The sequence below is a fragment of the Symphalangus syndactylus genome, chromosome 24, assembly GCF_028878055.3.
Source record: "Symphalangus syndactylus isolate Jambi chromosome 24, NHGRI_mSymSyn1-v2.1_pri, whole genome shotgun sequence".
Classification (NCBI taxonomy): Eukaryota; Metazoa; Chordata; class Mammalia; order Primates; family Hylobatidae; genus Symphalangus; species Symphalangus syndactylus.
Window position 1 is genome coordinate 59,075,254 of NC_072446.2, and position 22,669 is coordinate 59,097,922.

The 22,669-nt window shown below is 40.0% G+C and overlaps 1 long non-coding RNA gene across 3 annotated transcripts in view; it reads left to right on the top strand.

The window, feature by feature from the left end:
- Positions 1 to 22,669, top strand: part of LOC129474651 (uncharacterized) — a 43,531-nt gene that overhangs the window by 2,587 nt on the left and 18,275 nt on the right. For 2 of the 3 annotated variants that reach the window (XR_010119465.1, XR_010119466.1), the window contains exons 1-2: positions 9,330 to 9,647; positions 19,986 to 20,214. The exons of the other annotated variant lie outside the window; for it this stretch is intronic. This is a non-coding gene — a long non-coding RNA (uncharacterized lncRNA). Of the gene's footprint in view, positions 1 to 9,329; positions 9,648 to 19,985; positions 20,215 to 22,669 lie in introns of those variants that run through there. 3 annotated transcript variants of the gene reach the window in all.

Genomic DNA, 22,669 nt, shown 5'->3' on the forward strand with positions numbered 1-22,669 from the left:
AATGTCTCTTTTCAGACTTTGAAGGTGTCAGACTCTCAGTTAATCTCTCCCAGACCCAAGAAAGGCCTAGAATGGGAGAGGTCTGGCTACATTAATGGAGATTTTCTACAGACCCAAATTTTCCCCACAAAAGAGCTTTGCAAGGCCATTTGAATCTGTTAACTCTGTGGCAGCCATTTCAAAGCATGTCAAGGAAATGTATTTTGGAGTAAAATCTTCTTATTTCTTTCAGCATCTGCTATCTGCCATGTGATGCTATACCAGAGTCAGGTTGAAAAATAAGTCACATTATATAGTGTTAATAAAACCCATCTGATGAGATTTTATGGTTTGTAGGGCATGACTCCCCATGTCCCTTTGACAGGAATTTGGAGAAGTGAAAAAAGGTCAAAGTTTGTTCTTAAGACAATTTGCAGAAATGAAGGTATGATAAAAACAATACAAAAGCATAAGCTTCCAAATCCAATACTTTTCCCACTCTGGCTTTCTGAATCTTTAAAAGATGCTTTCATTACCTTTTGGGCAGTTAGGAAGGAAAAGTAGAGTTTTTATTTAATTGAACTCTTTTCCGTGTTTATTGAAATGTCCAGACTTTAAGTGTACAGTGTAAGTTTGCAAAATATAAACACTTCTGGAACTATTACCCAATCAAAATATAGAACATTTCTGTCACCTCTGGTAATTTTCTCATGCCCATTTCTAGCCAGTGGTCCACAGAGTCAACCATTGTTCTGATCTGTATCACTATGAATTAGTTTTGTCCTTGACCATCACATAATCAGATTCACATTCTGTATACCCCTTAGATCTGACTGCTTTCATTCAGCATTTTGAAGATTCATCTGTATTGTTGTTCACATCAGTAATTCACTCATTTTTATTGCTGAGTAGATTTCCATTTATGAATATGGCACAGTTTGTCTATGCATTTACCTGTCGATGGACATTTGAGTTGGTTTCAGTTTGGGGCTACTACAAACCAAGCTGCCATTAATATTCTTGCAGTTTGTGCATATGAGTGTACACGTGTTTTAATTTATCTTGTGTAAATGCTTAGAAATGAGATTTCTGGTTCATGTGATTACTATATGAAAATTGCCAAATAATTCTCCAAGATAACTAGCATTTTACAACCTCCTCCACAGGATTAAATGAGAGCTCCAGTTGTTTTACAACCTTGACAAGATTTGGTGTGAATGGTCTCTTAAAACCTTTAGCCATTATAATGGGTGTAGTGGTATTTCAGTGAAGTTTACATATTTTATTTCAGTAGTGACTAATATATATTTAGCCCTTTTTCCATGCGCTTATTGGCCATTCTTATGTCTTTTGTAAAGTGGCTATTTAAGCCTTTGACCACTTTTATGGGGTTGTTGTCTTTTAATTATTAATCTGTAGGTGTTCTACAGCAAGTCCTTCGTCCTTTTCCATAGTTTATGGGTTGCCTGTTCACTTTCTTAATGACGTCTTTGTTGAGAAGTTTGTAGTTTTGTTGACGTTAAATTTTACTTTTTTTTTTTTTAACTTTTATACCTAGTACCTTTTACAAAAAAAAAATTGGGCTACTCCAAAACAGCAAAATATTCTTCTATTTTTCATTCTGGAAGCTTTATAGTTTTAGCTTGTACATTTAGATCTATAAACAGTCTCTAATTTGGAGGTATGTCTGAGGTAGGGATCAAAGTATTTTCCATACAGATATCCAGTTGTACCATCACCATTTGTTGAAATGAGTTTCCTTTGTTTTTAAATCTCACTGGGTCTTCTGTTTGGAATCGTTTTGCCATATATGCACATTCCTAATTCTAGGCTCTGAAATGTGTTTCATTTATTTACATGTCAATCATTATTGTAGATTTATAATAAGTCTTGAAATCAAGGAGTGTTAAGTTCTCTAATTTTGTTCTTTTCCAAAATTGTAGGTTTTATATTTTCATAAAAGTTTTGCATTAGTTTTTCAATTGCTGTAAAAATTCTGTTTGGATTCTTATTAGGATTACATCAAAGCTATTGATCAATTTAGAAAGAATTGCCATTTTTAACAGCATTGAGTGTTCCAATTCATAAACAACACATATCACTTCATTTATTTAGGACTTCTTTAATTACTCACAGCAATATTTGTAGTTTTAAGCATAGTATAGTTTTGCACATGCTTTTTTTTAGCTTTTATTTTAAATTGAGGGGTACATGTGAAGATTTGTTATATAAGTATACTTGTGTCAAGGGGGTTTGTTATGCAGATTATTTCATCAACCAGGTATTAAGCCTAGTACCCATTAGTTATGTTTCCTGATCCTCGCCCTCCTCACATCCTCCACCCTCTGATAGGCCCCAGTGGGTGTTGTTCCCCTCTATGTGTCCATGTGTTCTCATCATTTATCTCCCAGTTATAAGTGAGAGCATGAAGTATTTGGTTTTCTGTTCCTGCATTTGTTTGCTAAGGATGATGACCTCCAGCTACATCCATGTTTCAGCAAAGGATATTATCTCATTCTGTTTTATGGCTGCATAGTATTCCATGGTGTATATGTATCATATTTTCTTCACCCAGTCTACCACTGATGGACATTTAAGTTGCAATAAACATACACATGCATGTGTCTTTATGACAGACCGATTTATATTCCTTTAGGCATATACTCAGTAATAGGACTGCTGGGTCAAATGGAAGTTCTGTTTTTAGATCTTTGAGGAATCGCCACACTGTCTTACACAAATAGTTGAACTAATTTGCACTCCCACCAACAGTGTATAAGTGTTCCCTTTTCTTCACAACCTCACCAGCATCTGTTATTTTTTGGCTTTTTAATAGTAGCCATTCTGTCTGGTGTGAGATGGTATCTCATTTGTGGTTTTGATTTGCATTTCTTTAATGACCAGTGTTGAGCTTTTTTTCATATGCTCATTGGCTGCATGTACGTCTTCTTTTGAAAATTGTTCATGTCCTTTGCCCACTTTTTAATGGGATCATTTGGGTTATTTTTTTGGTAAATTTGGTAATTTTGGTAAAATTTGGTAAAGTCTCTTATAGATGCTGGATATATAGACCTTTGTCAGATGCATAGTGTGAAAAAATTTTCTCTCATTCTACAGGTTGTCTGTTCACTCTGTTGATAGTTTCTTTTGCTGTGCAGAAGCTCTTTAGTATTTTTATTAGATCTTGTCATTTTTTTTTGCTTTTGTTGCAATTGCTATTGGTATATTAATTATAAAATCTCTGCCCATTCCTATGTTGATGTGATTTGGCTGTGTCTCTACCCAGATCTCATGTTGAATTACCATGTGTTTTGGGAAGGACCCGGTGGGACGTAATTGAATCATGGGGGCATGTCTTTCCCATGCTGGTCTCATGATAGTGAATAAGTCTCACTAGATCTGATGGCTTTAAAAAGGGGAGTTGCCCTGCACAAGCTCTCTTTTCTTGTCCACTGCCATGTAAGACATGCCTTTCACCTTCCACCATGATTGTGAGGCCTCCCCAGCCACATGGAAATGTAAGTCCATTAAACCTCTTTCTTTTGTAAATTGCCCAGTCTCGAGTATGTCTTCATTAGCAGTGTGAAAGTGGACTAAAACAGTAAAGTGGTACCAGAAGAGTGGGACATTGCTAAAAAGATATCTGAAAATGTGGAAGTGACTTTGAAACTGGGTAACAGGTGGAGGTTGGAACAGTTTGGAGGGCTCAGAAGAACACAGGAAAATGTGGGAAGGTTTGGAACTCCCTAGAGACTTCTTGAATGGCTTTGACCAAAATACTGATAATTATATGGACAACGAAATCCAGGCTGAGGTGGTCTTAGATGGAGATGAGGAACTTGTTGGTAATTGAGCAAAGGTGACTCTTGTTATGTTTTAGCAAAGAGACTGGCAAGATTTTGCCCTTGCCCTAGAGATTTGTGAAACTTTGAACTTGAGAGAGATGATTTAGGGTACCTGGTGGAAGAAATTTCTAAGCAACAAAGCATTCAAGAGGTGACTTGGGTGCTGTTAAAGATGCTCAGTTTTGTAAGGGAAGCAGAGTATAAAAGTTCAGACAATTTGCAGTCTAACAATGCAATAGAAAATAAAATCTCATTTTCTAAGGAGAAATTCAAGCTGGCTACAGAAATTTGCATAAGTAACAAGGAACTGAATTTTAATCCCCAAGACAATGGGGAAAATGTCTCCAGGGCATGTCAGAGGTCTTCATCCCAGCCCCTTCCATCACAGGCCCAGAGGCTTAGGAGGAAAAAGTGGTTTTGTGGTCCAGATCCAGGGTCCCTGTGCTGTGTGCACCCCAAGGATTTGGTGCCCTGTGTCCCAGCCACTCCAGGCATGGCTTAAAGAGGCCAACTTAGAGCTTGGGCAGTGGATTCAGAGGGTGCAAGCCTCAAGGCTTGGCAGCTTCCATGTGGTGTTGAGCCTGCCAGTGCACAGAAGTCAAAAATTGGGGTTTGGGAACCTCCACTTAGACTTCAGAGGATGTATGAAAACTCTAGGATATCTAGGAAGAAGTTTGCTGCAGGGGTGCAGTCCTCATGGAGAACCTCTGCTGGGGCATTGTAGAGGCAAATGTGGGGTTGGAGCCCCCAGGCAGAGTCCCTAAGAGGGCACTGCCTTGTAGAGCTGTAAGAAGAGGGCCACTGTCCTCCAGACCCCAGAATAGTAGATCCACTGAGTGCTTGTACTGTGTGCCTGGAAAAGCCACAGACACTCAACACCAGCCCATGAAAGCAGCCAGGAGGGAGGCTGTACCCTGCAAAGCCACAGTGGGGGGCACTGCCCAAGACCATGGAAACCCACCTCTTGCATCAGCATGACCTGGATGTGAGACATGGAGTCAAAGAAGATCACTTTGGAGCTCTAAGATTTGATTTCAGACTTGCATGGGGCCTGTAACCCCTTGTTTTGGTCAATATCTCCCATTTGGAAGAGCTGTATTCCCCCAATGCCTGTACCCTCATTGTATGTGGGAAGTAACTAACTTGCTTTTGATTTTACAGGCTCATAGGCAAAGGGATTTGCCTTGTCTCAGATAAGACGTTGGACTGTGGACTTTTGAGTTAATGCTGAAATGAGTTAAGACTTTGGGGGACTGTTGGGAAGGCATGATTGGTTTTGAAATGTGAGGACATGAGATTTGGGAGGGGACAGGGGTGGAATGATATGGTTTGGCTGTGTCCCCACTCAAATCTCATGTTGAATTTTCAAGTGTTGTGGGAGGGAACTGGTGGGAAGTAATTGAATCATGGGGCCAGGTCTTTCCCATACTGTTCTCGTGATAGTGAATAAGTCTTAAAAGATCTGATGGTTTTAAAAAGGGTAGCTTCTTTGCACAATCTTTCTTCTCTTGTCTGCTGCCATGTGAGACATGTCTCTCACCTTCCATCATGATTTTGAGGCTTCCCCAGCCATGTGGAACTGCAAGTTCAATAAATCTCTTTCTTTTGTTAATTGCCCAGTCTTGGGTATGTCTTTATCAGAATCATGAAAACGGACCAATGCAATGTCCAGAATGGTATTGCCTAGATTGTGGTCCAGAGTTTTTATAGTTTTGGGTCTTACATTTAAGTCTTTAATCCATTCTAAGTTGATTTTTGTATACAGTGTAAGGAAGGGGTCCAGTTTCAATCTTTGGCATATGGTTAGTTAGTTATCCTAGCACCATTTATTGAACAGGGAATACTTTCCCCATTGCTTATTTTTGTCAGCTTTGTTGAAGATCAGATAGTTGTAGGTTTGTGGTCTTATTTCTGAGTTCTCTACTCTGTTCCATTGGCCTATGTGTCTATTTTTGTACCAGTACCATGCTGTTTGCTTACTGTAGCCATGTAGTATAGTTTGAAGTCAAGTAGGATGATACTTCCATCTTTGTTCTTTCTGTTTAGGATTGCCTTGGCTATTTGGGCTCTGTTTTGGTTCCATATGAATTTTAAAATAGCGTTTTCTATTTCTATGGAGAATGTCATTGGTAGTTTCATAAAAATAGCATTGAATCAATAAATTGCTTTGTACAGTATGGCCATTTTAACAACATTGATTCTTTATATCCATGAGCATGGAATGTTTTTCCATTTGTTTGTGTCACCTCTGATTTCTTTGAGCAGTGGTTTGTACTTCTCCTTGTAGAGATCTTTCACCTCCCTAGTTAGCTGTATTCTTAGGTATTTTATTATTTTTATGGCATTTGGAAATGGGATTGTGCACCTGATTTGCCTCTTGGCTTGTTGGTGTATGGGAGGGTGAGTGATTTTTTTACATTGATTTTGTATCCTGAGACTTTGCTGAAGTTGTTTATCAGCTTGAGGAGCTTTTGGGCAGAGACTATGGGGTCTTCTAGATATAGAATTATGCCATTTGCAAACAGGGATAATTTGACTTCCTCTCTTCCTATTTGGATGCCCTTTATTTTTTTCTCTTGTGTGATTGCTGTGACCAGGACATCCAATACTATGCTGAATAGGTGTGGTAAGAGGGGACATCCTTGTCTTGTGCTGGTTTTCAAGGGAAATGCTTCCAGCTTCTGCCCATTCAGAATGATGTTGGCTGTGGGTTTGTCATAGATCGATCTTATTATTTTGATGTATGTTCCTTCAATGCCTAGTTTATTGAGAGTTTTTAACATGAAGGAATATTGCATTTTATCAAAAGCCTTTTCTGCACTACCGAGATAATCATGTGGTTTTTGGTCTTAGTTCTATGTGATGATCACATTAATTGATTTGTGTATGTTGAACCAACCTTGCATCTCAGGAATAAACCCTACTTGATCATGGTGGATAAGTTTTTTGATGTCTTGCAAATCTTTCCTTAGGTTTATTCCAATGTAATGATTTTTGATAATAATGTAAATAATACAGTTATTCTTACTGTCATTTTCAAAATTGACATTTCTGGCCTAGAAATACATTTGATATTTTTACATTAAACTTACATCCTGTGATCTTGATAAGTTAACATATTTGTTCTGAGAGTTTATTAATTCTTTTAGATTTTCTACATATACAATATGCTGTCTCCAAATAAAAAATAGTTTTACTTCTTATTTTCCAATATCTTTAATTTTTATTTATTTTTTGTGCCTTAATATATTGGCTAGGACTTACAATACAATGTTAAATAGAAGAAGGAGGGACAACAAAGAGTGCCCTGGACACTTCTTTGCTGCCCTCCCAGAAGGAGGGAGGAGGTCAGCTGGAACACACTCTTTCCTACTGTGTATGATCTGCTTGGCCACCGTTTCTACTCCTCCAGGCCCATTCGCTTTCCAAAACACAGTCCCCTATAAGAATCTCTTTATCATCCTTGATATTTCAACTTAAATAACATCTTCACATAGATTCCTTACTTGACAACCTTATCTAAGTAGCATCCCGCTATATCCTGGTGCAATACACCACACCCCCTGATAAACTTTTAATCGTAATTATCATTTTTATTTAGTTAATTGTTTATTATCTGCATCTCACACAAAATTTAAGCTCCCCACAGGAAAGAACTTTGCTTGTCTTCTTTACTAATGTATCTGGGGAACCCAGCAGAGAACCTGCTGTTTAAACAAATGTCTAGCAGATGACTAAATGTGTCTTTTACAAAATACTTGTCCTGCTCAGAGGAGAAATCATAGACACTCCCTTTGCTCCATACAGAGGAAGACAACAAGGAGAGGGGACACACTGCATAAGCCCTGAGCGCATTGCTGACAAACCTCAGGTATGAAAAGTGTAGATTTATGTCACAACTTTCCTCTGAAATGTCGCAAGTCTCACATGAAGAACAGAAACAAGGATATGTGTTCTGCTTCGAGATTAGAATGGGGGGAAGAGAACTGGCTAGGTCATTATTAGTCAGGGTCCCCTAGAGGGACAGAATTAATAGGATAGTTGTATATATAAAATGAAGCTTATTAAGGAGTATTAGCTCACATGATCACAAGGTGAGGTCCAACAATAGGCCTTCTGCAGAGCAAGGAAGCCAGTCCGAGTCCCAAACTGAAGAACTTGGAGTTGGATGTTTGAGGGGAGGAAGCATCCAGGAAAAAGGTGTAGACTTGGAGGCTAAGCCAGTCTAGTATTTTCATGTTCTTCTGCCTATTTTTATTCTGGCCAAGGTGACAGCTAATTAAATGGTGCTCATCCAGATTTAGGGTGGGTTTGCCTTTCCCAGTCCACTGACTCAAATGTTAATCTTCTTCAGCAACACCCTCACAGACACACCCAGGAGGAATACTTTGCATCCTTCAATCCAATCAAGTTGGCACTCAATATTAACCATCACAGTCATGAAGGGACTTGAGGGTCAAGATATCATAGGATTTTGAATGAGGGACTCATAGAATTATATCTGTGCTTAAGAAGGTTGTGTTCAGGGGCCACATGGGCCAATTGTAGAGAGTTGAGAGTGGAAGCAGCATGCCAGTAAGAAGTCAATGTCCATTTGTCCAGGCTATACTAAAATACCATATCTTGGGGGGCTTATCAACAACAGAAATTTATCTCTCGCAGTTCTGGGGGCTAGGAAGTCTAAGATCAGGGTGGTGGAAAATTTGGAATCCAGGGAGGGCCTGCTTTCTGTTTCATAGATGGTGCCTTCTTACTCTCATCCCATGGTGGAAGGAGCTAGACAGCTCTCTGAGGCCTCTTCTGTAAGGGCACTAATCATGACCTAGTCACCCCTCAAGGGCTCCATCTCCTAACATCATTACATTGGTGATTAGGTTTTAACATACGAATTTGAGGGCACATAAACATTTAGACTATAGCAGCCAACAACAAGAGTAAAAGGCAAGGAATAGTGATAGAGTGACAGTGGATGTGGAATCAAAGGGAAATCATCAACAGAATCTGCGATCAATTCAGCATGGGGGCCAAGAGAGTAGAGTAGAGTTAAAGGTGTTGCTTAGTGTTAACTATTAAAAAAAAAAAAAAAGTGCAAGGCTCAATTCATCCTAATCTAAACTGCCCTCTTGACTTCCAGCACAATCTCTAAGCACAACTTGTTGGAAAATCAGGGCTGCCTTTTTGCAACTATCCCTTGCTTCCTCACTGTTGGAAGTTCTCACAGAAGTCTAAATGAATCCCACATAATGTAAAGCAAAAGGAACAAATAGCTTACTTAAAACTCAGACTTTTTTTTTTTTAAGATTCAGGGAGTACATGTACAAGTTTACCATGAGTGTATTGCATGATGCTGATGTTTGGGCTTCCAATAATTTCATCACCCAGTCAATAAACATATAACTCCATAGGTAAAAATTCAGACTTTTTTTTAATACGATGTTACTTTTCTTTCTTTCTACCACCCTTAGGAAAAGAGAAAACCTCAGTGGCTTTCTTTCTTCTTCACCACATTTGGGTTTTCTTTGGGGAAAAAGCTCAGGATAAAATCAGATCTGCATTAAGCACCTGTTTCTCTGCAAAGTCACAGACATAGCTCTCTGCTTTAGCAGCACTTTTTTTTTTTTTTGGTTCCCTCCTCAAGAGCATTTGGATAATAAAAGAAAAGGCCATTACCCTACACACACACCCACTACCAGCTGCATTGAGAACACAAATGTGGATTCTGTCAAGTAGTTGGCAGAGGAAGCCCAGCTCCCAGCTCCCAGCTCCAAGCAGCCACACCACAAATGGTGTCACCTTCAGGCTGTATTTTGTGGCCTCTCTGAGGTGAGTAGTTTGTTTTCAAACTATGAAGATGACGCTAGTATTCAGGTTGGTTTTTCAGCGCTGTCTGCAGGGACTGAAGTTTCAAAAATGAGACAAGAGGGACTGTCTGAGGGTAGAAGGGGCCATGGGATGTTCAGAATCCTGGTGCCTGGTCTGGCACCAGTGGGCACAGCAAGGCTGGAGCATGGGGGGGTCTCCCTGTCATGGATGCCCAAATAAAAGGATTCTGAGGGCAAAAAGTTGACTTCAAACTTTCCGACTTCATCACCTTCCCACAGTGTCTGGCAACATTGAGTCTCAGCTCACATTAAAATGACTCTGCTTCTTTAAAGAAATGTAAAAAATGAAGGTTGAGTGATGGAACATTACTCCTCAAAGAGGTTCAAATGAATTCCAGATGTACAGAAGAGTGTAGTGGGGAATAGGGAGGAGACATCTAGTGTCTTTCTCCCAGTTCTGCCATGGATTTGCTGTGTGACCTAGGGGAATCCATATAACCTCAATGATTTTTTGTTTCCTTGTCTGTAAAATGTGGGGATCTATATAAATGGTCTGTGCCATCCCTCTCAGAAAAATAGCAAAATAAAGACAAAACTAATTGTGTTATCCCTGCCATGCCGACATCTAGTTTCTACTTGAATGTTCCCAGTGACAGGGAGCTTGCTACATTTTAAAATGACTCAGTTTGAGTGCTGGAGGATTCTTCCTTGTATCTCTTCCTTTCTGTGCGGTGTCAGTACAAAAGGAAACCCACTTCTGAAGGGACCATTTCTAGGATCCACATTAATATATTAAAGTTCTAAAAACACCACATCACTTTAGTAAGAACTATCCAGCATTTATTCACTTGCTGCCAGTTTTCTTGGAATTTTCCTAGCTTGACTCAAAATATTCATGCAAACCAAGCCAAAAAGGAAGAGAAGGCAAAGGAAAACACAGTAGTTCTTTTTTTAATTTTTATCTTTTTCTACCTGAACTATGATAGTTTTTAAGGACAACATTTCTCACAGAATGGAAACAAATTAGAGCTAAAATTCCTGGTTATCTTTATCCAACTCTTCTTTTCATCTAGCAGAGAAACTAAAGACAAGATAAGTGATGTGACCTACCCAAGGTCACACAGCTGAGATTAAGCCCACATTTCTGGACTCCTAGTTCTCAACATATAAGTCTATAGATGTTTTCCAAAGGGTGCACCATGAAACGAATTTTTCAAGATATCAGAAGGTGGTTTTGGGGAGAAGAGGAAATGGGGAGTCAGGTTCTACGGTCAAACATATTTGGGAAATGCTAGTTTATTTTGTTTTGTTTTGTTTTGTTTTATAGCATGGGTTCTCAGAAATTTAACTATGCTATATTGTTGGGACACAGTCAGGAAAGCAGCAATCACTGTAGATTTCTAGCAGAAAAATATTTAATGTGGGAGATTGGGAGCTTACAACTCTATTGGAAGGGCCTGAAGTTGCAAAGATCAGGTAAAGCCACCATTAGATCCAAAGAGCACCACAGTTAGGAAGCTGCTGTTGCTATCACTACTGTCTCCAGACCTGAGGTGACTAATGTTCAGGGGAATGTCTGGAAAGGACTAGAAAACATTGCATCTCACAAATCTCAGATGTACTCCTGCCACTTGCTGGAGAAACAACAGTAGATCTCTCCCTTTTGCCTTTTACTTTTCATGTAAGTACTTCTCCATTGGCAGCCTCTAGTCTGAACTCTGTTCCCTCTGGAATCTTATTAATGTAGTTATCAGGCTTCTAGCCCCTAGAATATAGTAGAGATCACAGGAGGGAGTGCTCTATTTTGTTTATTGTTGCTTTTGGAAATGTTATCTTCACCCAATTTGAGGTACCCACCAGAAGCCTGTCAGTTCCCTTCCTTGAGCAACTGACTAAGCATTTTCCTTATTGGGCTCTCACACTGCAAACCACTATGCACTCACCCAATTAGCCTGGGGCCAGACCCCAGACAATTAGGGACAGTCTGTAAGTACTGAGTCCACAAAATTATTCAAATTAGTCAATTCACAGGAATCCTGTGAAACCCGGCTTGCCGTACACCAGACATAAATTGCTCTCTGCATCTCCAGTTTGCTGTTATCCTATCCCCGGGTGCAACTCCCCGTGTGGCCCTGCGTGGCAGCCTTCTCTCCTTCAGAGATGTAAGTAACTAAGAATTCTGCCCTTCATTTAGTTGAGTATCTTTGTTTTCTGCCCACCATTAAAGAATTTTTGGATTTTATAAAGCAGGGGGCAGGAATGGAGCAGAGTTACTAAAATCAATCTAGTGCAGCTAATAATGTGCATTGAAGCTCTCCAGTGGAGATACGGTATTTAGTGTTTCCTAAACTTTTTTAACCACATGTCTTCATTTTTAGAGGCGACACTTACTGATACATGTCAAAAGGTATCAAGGTTTCATGAAACTCATTTTAGGCATTATTGTTTTAAATTATAATTTCAATGGTTCATATAGTTTGAAGGCCCTGTGACCCAAAAGGAAGCAGGATTGGTGATGTAGTGGCCTGGGCTATGTTATCAGGGCATTCATGATCACCACAGGATTATAGTGTAATCCATAGTATGGTTGCCGTTGTACTATGGATTACACTGTACATAAAGATTGTTATTCTGCCTAGATAGTTCCAGCTGGTGGATTTGTACAGGACTTCCTGAACTCATATTTCTGTAATCAAAGCCATCCTCATCTTTGTCTCCTATCCAAATCCTAGTTGATTATCAATATCCAACTCAAGTCCTTTCTTTTCAACAGGAAATTCAATGATTAGCTCAGCTTTCTCTCATCCTTCATTCTCTGAAATCTTGACACGCTGTCAGCACTTGTCACAAATCTGCCTGTGACATCTCTTGTACTACTTCCCTGCTCTATTTAACAGCTCTTTTGTGTCATTCTCTTATTCCCTACTGCATTGTAATCTTCTCAAAGGAAGCTTAGATGCTGCTGGGCACCTCCTAAAACCTTTAGAGCAATGCTAAGCACATAATGGGTACACAGATAATTGTGGGCAGGATAAATTAATTAGTTGGCCACTTCAGTTTCTAATACAAGGATTTTCTGTTGTTGTTTTTTGTTGTTTTAGAATTTTAGTTGAAGCAGGACCTAGCTTGCATGTGGATATATTTGTTCATGCAGACGAGAGCAAAAGCAGAGTTCCATAAAAACTACTATTATCAAGTGGTAGAAGTGATTTTCCTTATGTAACATTTCTTAGCTATTTCGGTGTTCTTAAACCATGAAGAGCAATGTGACACTTATAAAGTCCTAAGTGACTTTCTTCCTTCCAAGAATTATTTCAGGCTTGGGTTCCCAGCAATTCAGAAGCAATTCTATTTCTGCCATGTTTAAACTTTGCATCTTTATAGCCTTTAAACTTTTTTTAAATGTATATGGTCGATTTGTCTTCCAACAATTATCTTATGATCAGGGTGAAGCTAACACAATATTATTGTCCTTATTTAACCATTGAAGAAACTGAGGAGCAGAGATCCCATCTAGTAGGTGGCAAAATCAGGACTTGAAACAAAATCTTCTGCCTCCCAATTTATAGCTCTTTCTAATGTGTTCCAAAGTAAAGAGAAGTGTAAGAATGTATGTATGCATATATGTATGTTATATATGCATGAAATGCATGTATGCATTATTTTATTAATCAGATAAAGGAAGGAATTTGAATTTTGAAATATCTGATTTTTTCTCCTCATAATAAATTTTCCAGTAGAAAGATAACCATACACACAATTCCCAAATTGATTTTTGTCCCCACATACAAAAATAATAAAATAAAAACGTCTGTCTACTATGTCCCCGAAATCACCTCTAGAACTTTTATAGCTTGCAGGCTGCCTTGGACTACTCATTTGCCATAACAAAATACCATAGATGGAGTGACTTAAATAATAGAAATGTATTGTTTCACAGTTCTAGATAGTAGAAGTACAAGATCAATGTGACAGCGTAGTTGGTTTCTGGTGAGGCCTCTCTTTCAGGTTTATAGCTGGCTGCCTTTTTCTGTGTCCTCACGTGGTGGGAGGTAAGTGTTGAGGGAGAGAGAGCCAGCTCTCTGGTGTCTCTTCTTATAAGGACAGTAATCCTAACACAGTCACAAAGAGATTATGACCCACACACTCATGACCTCTTCTAAACTTAATTATCTCCCCAAGGCCCTGTCACCAAATACCATCACATTGGGGATTAGTGTTTCAACATACAAATTTTGGGGGGACACAAGTCAACCCATAGCATTTTAGCCCTGCCTCTCCCAAATTTATATGTTTCTCACATGTAAAATAAATTTCTTTTTTTAAAAATTATTTATTTGACAGAGTCTCACTCTGTTGCCAGGCTGGAGTGCAGTGGCATGATCTTGGCTTACTGCAACCTCCACCTCCTGGGTTCAAGCGATTCTTCTACCTTGGTCTCCCAAGTAGCTGGGACTACAGGCATGCACCACCAAGCCCAGCTAATTTTTCTGTTTTTAGTATAGGTGTGGTTTCACCATGTTGGCCAGGATGGTCTCGATCTCTTGACCTCGTGATCCACCCACCTTGGTCCCCCTAAGTGCCGGGATTACAGGCATGAGCCACCATGCCTGGCCTTCCATTTTGACAACCCCATACCAGGATTAACTCCAAAATCTAAAGTTTAAAGTCTTATCTAAATATCATCTAAATCAGATGGGGTGAGACTCAAGATACAATTCATCCTGAGGCCAAATTCCTCTCCAGCTGTGAACCTGTGAAACCTGACAAGTTATGTGCTTTTGAAATATAATCATGGGACAGGCATAGGATAAACTTTCACATTCAAAAAGGAAAGTAGCAGAAGTTCCCAAGCAAATCCAAAACCTAGCATATCAAATTCCATTAGATCTTAAGGCTCAAGAATAATTCTCTTTGGCTCCATGTCTCACCTTCCAAGCTCACTGGCATATCAATGCCACCCCATAGCTCTAGGTAGGGGTCCTGCCCCTTCAGCTCTGTCCCCAAGGCTCCAGGTAGAGGGCGCCTGCCTGTTGAAACTGAGGTGGTGGCCCTGATTAGCTCTGAATTGCCTTCAGGGTTATTTTCCACTTCTCTTGAAGAGTAGGGCATGTTCACAAGCAAATAACTCCATGACCCTGTCCTGTCAAAGCCCAAAAGTCCTGCAGCCTTCCTTCATTGCGTCTCCATCCCCACGTTGGCAGTGTTTCTGCATGTACCACACCATAAGCTCTTTACTAAGTGTTTACTCAGCCACACACTCAGCATGGCTAAGCATGGCTTATGTGGCTCTTTGGAGCAAGCTTTCTCATTTTTCCAGTCCATTGCATGCACAATGTTATATTTTTAGAAGTGGAAGTTATACTTAGAAGTCCTGTGCCACTGACTGATGTAGGGAAAAGAATCCTGGAAAGTTGTTTTATCCACCACCACCCCTTGTCAAAACCCTTCTTCAAATTCATTCCTTTCATGGGCACCAGAATGTAAAAATAAAAATTTAATCATGTTTCCCTGCCATTGACTCTCCAGCAGCAAGATAAAGCCCAGTCCCACCATTTAAGAAACTTCCTTGCTTGTGTCTCTCCAACCTCATCTACCACTTTCAACTTCCAAACTGAATTTTATACCAAATACAGTCAGTTATCATTATTTGCTGTATTTGTGTTCTATAAAGTCACTGTGAATGGTGAATTAGTAAATACTGAACCACTGTTCCTAAGGGGAAATATAAGATTAAGTTCCTAAGAGCCTCTGGTCACATTTTTATCAACCGATTGACACATCCTTGTTTTATTTCTGTTTCTGCTTAAAAACCCCTTATTTAATATACATTGTGGATTCATTAACATTGAATTCACAGCCAGTGGCACTAGAACTCATGCCTGATCAAAGTTTATCAATCACATGTATTTCCCTGTAAGTCATGTCACAGCCTTTTTGCACCTGAGAATATTAGACAGCATGGCCAATGCTTGGGATCTGTTTTAAACAGCAGAATCACCAACAAAAAGTACAAAACTGTGGAAAATGTGGCACTACATGGACCATGAGATGGACACTTGTTTACAGTATGAGAGCTAAAATGAGGAGACAGAGCACCATCTCTGCTGGGAACAGCAATGTCAGGTGGCTAAAATTTTTGCTGCTCTGTACATGTCTTTAAATGATGGTGCAAGTGTAGTATGTATTGATTTGGGGGTTACAAATAAATTTTGGCAAATAGGTGAATTTGCAAATACAGAATACACTAATAATGAGGACCCACTGAACTTGCAATCACCTGCTCTAGCTCACAGTGCTCTGCCTGTGTGTCTGTTTACATCCACATGGGGGTGAAAATGCTGGAAGGTGAGGAAGTACACTCTAGATCCACAAGTGGAAGGCACTTGTTAAATATCTGCTGAAATGAACCAAACTTCACATGTGTTGTATTCTCACAGTATGCCAGCCAGGATCCCATCAAGCCAGATTGAGGTATAACAGCCCCTGGCCCTTTGGACACACACGATGAAGCCCTTAAACTGTATGTGGACTTCTCATGTCAGATCTAATGACGAGAATGAGTGAGAATCTCTTCTGATCACCTTGTTCTCAGTACTCATGACGTAAGTGGGGAGTAGAGGAGCAAGTTGTTTACCTAGCATGGTACAGGACAGTGTGTGGGCTCCTCAGACAGTGAGAGCTTCCTACAAAGATGGCTGGCCCAGCCAGCTGCATCTAATGTTTAAAATTCTGTTAGAACCTTATTTCTTTAGGTTAAGCATTTTCAGATGAGTATAAAGGAGGGAAATTAACATTTCTGAGGGTCTAGTATGTGTAAGAACTTTGCAGATTTACTGTCTCTAACCCATATAATAATCCTATAGAGGAGATAGAAATATCCCCTTTAGAGGTAGCAAAGAGGCATTAAAGTCAAGGGATATGCAGAAAGACACTAAGTGGTGGTCTGGCCAACATTTTTAGCCAGATTTGTTTCATCACTAGCTGGTTATTTTCATTACCCCATTCTACCTTTTAAAATACACTTAAGCACAAATATTTCTTAGCAGGGGTTCATACAGCCATTAACACTCACATGTTATTTCTACTAGTTATTCAACTAATATTGGTGGAAAACTTCTAGTGTGCAAAGAAATATGTTGGGACCAGAAGAAATGCAAAGTTGAATCCAGCATGGCTCCTAGATACACAGAATATGTGCATAAATATTTAGAATGTGAGTGGAAATTATACATGTCATAGAAGAAATATCAAAGAGGGTTGTCTCAGCTGGGAGAATAAGAAAGTCTCCATGGAGAAGGGGGCCCATGCTTGAGATTGAGGGAAGAGTGATGTCAGCATGGGAACAGCACAGGCACAGGCCAAGGAATGAGAAAGTGTGGGTTAAAAACTGACGCTCAAGGGAGCTGAACTTAAAAGTAAGTAGGGCACTGTAAGGCAAGATGAAGGGGGATCATTATAAAACTGACTTCACTGCCAGGGCCAGACCTTTGCACTTTAATCATTAGGCAGCAGAAGGGCACTGTCAGAAGTGCATGGAGTGATTTGTGAGGTGGCAGTGTGTACTAGTTTGCCAGGGCTCTATAACAAACTATCACAGACTGGGGAGCTTAAACAACAGAATTTTATTTCTTGCAGTTCTGGAGGCTGGAAGTCTGAGATCAAGGTTGTGGGAGGGCTGGTTTCTTTCAGGCCTCTCTCCTTGGCTTGTAGACAGCCGCCTTCTCCCTGCATTTTCACGTGGCCTGCTCTCTGTGTGTCTGTGTCCTGATTTCCTCTCCTTATAAGGACACCCGTAATATTGCATTAAAGCTCACTGTAATGACCTCATTTTAACTTAGGTACCTCTTTAAAGACCCTATCTCTAACTACGGTCACATTCTGATGTACTGGAAGTTAAGACTTCAGTGTACGAAATTCAGCCCATAACACAGATACGAAGGATCATGAGAAGGAGAAAGTGGGGAGGCTGGTTAGGAGACATCACAGCAATTGCGAGCAGACGGTGGCAGTGGAAGAGATAAGGAGGCACACAGTGGACCTTAGTCTGATAGCTTTCCCCTCTGCAAGGAAGACAACAACAACAACAACAAGTTTCTGTCAATGGTTCAGTAAGAGAAAAGGAAAGTCAGCTGGAATTAACTTGGCAAGCCTTCCTTAGCCCATAGAGACATCCCCAAAGCCATCACTTCTCACTGCCTCCTGGTAGAAGGAGGGTTGCTTCTGATTCTCAACCCACACAGGACAAAATGTCTCATTACTCTAGTCTCAGAGTGTTTATATTACATTCTCCCATGCCTAGAATCTGAATCAGGGCCAGGGCATTCCTGAGTGACAGCTCCCATGAACTGATTATTAATGCTCCTGGCACAAAGTCTGGGTGGGCATTTATTCTTATTCCCCAAGCCTGTGATGAATGGAGCTTTGCACAGGCTGCATAATTTCTTCATTTCTCCATAAGTCTGTGCCTTCTGCTGACATTTTAAGGAATGTATTTTTATGGAGTTTGGAGCTATTCAGTAATTTTCCAGGAGGGCATATTGCCCAGGCCAGATGGACAGATTTTTTTTTTCTGGTTCCAGTTAGTGAAGGCCTGTCTGATAAGATCTTATCCCATCCTACTTGAAAGGTGATGCACAATTTACTTGTGAGGTAGGTGGTGAAAAATGACTCTATCAGAAGCTTCTTATGATGGGCTGGGCTGGGGATGGCCACCCTTTTGTACCTAAAACCTCCCCAGTCTGGAAGGGAAGTAGAGTCAAGGGACTCTGCAATGATACATGCAAACAATGTCAAAGAAGGGCATTTTTGTCCTAAGATGTACCTATATTATAACACAGGACGTGATGGGACAGGATGTTACGAAGTCATTCTATCTTAGCAGAGCATTATTCAATTACTACCTTGAGAGCCCGGTGTTTCTCTCTGAATTCATTTGTCTTCAGAAAGAGAAGCCTGATGCAGTGAAGTATGACAAAGAAGAATAAATTTTGACTTTCCCAAGAGAGTCACATAGACTTTCAGTTATACTGTATTGTTGGATCACTTATATTCTATTACATTCGGCAGTTATTGGACCAGAGCCTCCTAGCATGCTGAGTCCTCAGCAAGGTGGTGTAAACACCAAATAAGGTGGGCTAGGGGGCAGCATGTATAGTTCCTGACACAAATGCTGGCGCATAGCAGGCACTCCTTGTAAGAGACACTTGACTCCATTGTATGGCATTCCCTTTCTTTTTTTTTTTTTTAAACTGACCTTCTAAAGGGAACCGAGGCCAGAAAATACTTCCAGAAAAAGGTACCTTTCCTCAGGAAGTGGTAATGACACTATCAATATATAGAAACATCTGGGGGTTTTTTTCTATTTCTTTCCAGTTTTTAGACAAAAACCTGAATAATAATTTTATATTGAATAATACAAATTTGAATAATAATTTTTTATCTGCTTCTAAAACTTTTACTTCCTGCTTGAGGGCATGTCTGTGTCAATGGAAAGGTGGTCCCTCTCCGAATTCCCTCTCCTGCTGCTTGTCCTTCTCTCCCTCCAGGCGAGGAGCCCCTGACATCACTTTATTCTGTCAGGTCTTTTGCTGTATATCCTCACTCCTTCTTGCCTCTTCCACCTGCTGCTGCTACTAACATAAAACTCTAAAAGCCCAATCACTTTCTCATTCTCACTGAAGGCAATTATCTTGACTTTTACCAGAGACAACACAAAAATTTCCCAAAAAGAAGAAACTTTTCTTCCCATTTAACCTATAAGAAAATTACGTCACTTGATGACTAAGTGACTTGACTTAAATATGGCCCCAGAAACCATGACTTGTATTGTTTTTCCAAAAAATCTCACCAAGGTGAAGAAAAGAATTCAGACAAGGAGGTTTAACCAACAACTAATCAACCAAAACAAATAAATGTTAGCACAAACCACAAAAGGAAAAAAATAATAAATTGGATTTCATCCAATTTTAAAAGTTCTGCTCTATATGGAATATATAAAGAGGTTTCAAAATTCAATAATAAAAAATGACAGTAAAAGAAATGGGCAAAATGTCTGAATAGATACTTCAGCAGAGAAGATATACTTCCCTGGTAGTCTCAGGAATGAAAAAAACAAATAAAAACGCAAATAAGCCCATGAAAAGAGAGCTAACATAATTTGTCTAAAATAACGGGGGACACTCACCCTAGCTTTCAGTGTTCTGGTGAGAGTGAGGAGAAACTCCCACATAGTGCTGGTCAGAATGCAAAGAGCTGCAGCCACTTGGGAAAGTGGTTTGGCAGCATCTTCTGATGTCTATCATATACTTACCATATGACCCAGCCTTTCTATTCCTAGGTATGTTCACATGAGAAATGAAGACATAAGTCTACACGCAAAAAAAAAGGGTTCATGAAGGCTTGTGGCAGCTTTAGTTGTCATCCTCAGAACTGGAAACAACCTAATGTCCAGTGTCTGGTGAATGGAGAAACCATAGGAAATCCATAAAATGGAATATTACTCAACAATAAAAAGGACTAAAGTACTGATAGAAACAGCAATATGGATGGATTTCACAAGAATTATGGTAAGTTAAAAAAAAGTCAAATTCTAAAGGCTCCATATTTTATAATTCCAGTTATATGACATTCAGAAAAAGGCAAAACTAAATTAATAGAGAATAGATCAGGTGTTGACAGGGGTGCAAGTGGAGGTAAGGGTGAATGACCTTAAAGAGGACAAGAAAACTTTTTCAGGGTGGGGCAAGATTTCTGTATCTTAATGTGGTAACGATTACCTGACACTATACATTCATCAACATTCATAGAACTACACACCACAAAAGTGAATTTTTCTCTGTATGAATTATACCTTAATAAATATGTTGCAATGTTCAATGTAAAAAAGGGGGTTGTGACAAATACTCCATTTTACATTCATTCATTCTTAATCTAACCCTTCCCAGGGAGGTCCCGTAAGTCAGACATTGCCAGATAGCTCAGGAATCTAGAGATAATGTGATCTTACTCACAGTGTGGTCAGACTCGTAAAAGAAAATGTGGCTGTTTTGTGATAGCATATTTTTTGCTGTGACAGAGAGAGCACACAGAAGTGCTAAGGTTGTGGAGGAAGAAGCACAGGAAAGCTCCCTGCTAAGGATTTATAGGAGCTGAGGCCTGAAGAACAATTAGACGGTGGGGGGAAGGCATTCTGGTGTAAGGAACAGCAGGAGAAAAAACACAGGGGCAGCAAAGAGCCAAGGGGAGTGGATCCTCTCCTCCTCCCTCAGCAGCTGCTGTGGGGGGGATCAAACAGCCAGACAGAGCTTGTCTGACCAGCACTGACCCCCTAGAAGAACAGAAGGAAGGCTGGTCCCCTGACCCAGTGCCCTCACAGCATAGACATTTAGAAAATTCTTGCTAAATTCTGCCTCACAGTTGAATTCCAGTGATGAACATAGAAAACGTAGAAGTGATAAAAATAGAAAACTACTTTCAAGTAAACGCCACAGTGACAATTATTGAGAAGCAAAAATCTTTGATGGGTGATAAAATTAATGGGTAAAAGTATGATGAGAAGCAGCGTATTTGCATAGTCAAAAAGTATCTTTTTAAAACATTTTAGCACAGGGAAACAGGAAGGACCGTGCAGGAACCTCACCAACACCATGTTAATCAAGGGATCAAAAGGAGTCATACCAGAAGTTAGACAGGTTGTTACCAGGTGCCCTCAACATGATGCACTGAAAGGGCACGGTGGCCCTTCCGTGGTATCCCTGCCACAAATGCTAGCTTAGATCAGGCTGCTATAACAAATTGCCGTAGATGGAGTGGCTTAAATAACAAGTATTCATTTCTCACAGTTCTGGAGGCTGAAAAGTCCAAGACCAAGGTGCCAGTAGATCTGGTGTCTGGTGAGGACCTACTTCCTGGTTTGCACATGGCTGTCTTCCTGCTGTGTCCCTTCATGGTAGAAAGAAGACAGACGGAGGAAGCAAGCTCCCATGTCTGTTCTTCTTCTTTTATTTATTTATTTATTTTTTTTTGAGACAAGGTTTTACTCTGTTTCCCAGACTGGAGTGCAGTGGTGCGATCTCAGCTCACTGCAACCTCCGCCTCCCAGGTTCAAGTGATTCTCCTGCCTCAGCCTCACGAGTAGCTGGGATTACAAGTGTGCACCACCACGCCTGGCTAATTTTTGTATTTTTAGTAGAAACTGGGTTTCACCATGTTGGCCAGGCTGGTCTCAAACTCCTGACCTCAGGTGATCCACTCACCTCAGCCTCCCAAAGTGCTGGGATTACAGGCATGAGCCACAGCGCCTGGCAATCTCTTCTTATTAGAGCACTAGGTTCCATTCTTGAGGCTCCACCCTCATCACCTAATTACTTCCCAAAAGGCCTGGCCTTCTAACACCATCATATTACAAGTCAGGATTTCAACACGTGAATTTGGGGGAGACTCAAACATTCAATCCATAACAAATGCATAGCCTCACTCTGATTCTGAGAGAAATATCAGACAAACCCAAATTAAAGAGTGTTCCACAAAACAACTGATTTGTATACTTCAAAAGTTCCCAGGCCATGAGAGAAAAAGAAAAACTGTCATAGATTAGAAGAGACCAAGGAGACACAATAACTAATTGCAGTGTGGAATCCTGGATTAGATCCTGGACCACAATAAGGACATTAATGGGAAAACAGGCAGAATTCAAATAACATCTGTAGATTAGTTAATAGTATTGCATTGATGTTAATTTCTTGACTTTGATAGTTGTACCAAATTACATAAGATGTTAGCCTTAAGGAAATCTGGGTAAAGGATATTCCGGAGCTCTCTGTAGTATATTTGCAACTTTTCTGTAAGTCTAAACTTAGTTTTTCAAATACTTAGAAAATGTTGTCTAAAAAGGTGCAAGCTAATGTTAGAACTTTATACACCTGTGCACAAGGACATTCCTTCTACTGCTAGCTATTTTTATTTATTCAAGTCTTTCCTCAGACTGAACAAAGTACAGTTAAGAGTTTCTGTAACTAGGAG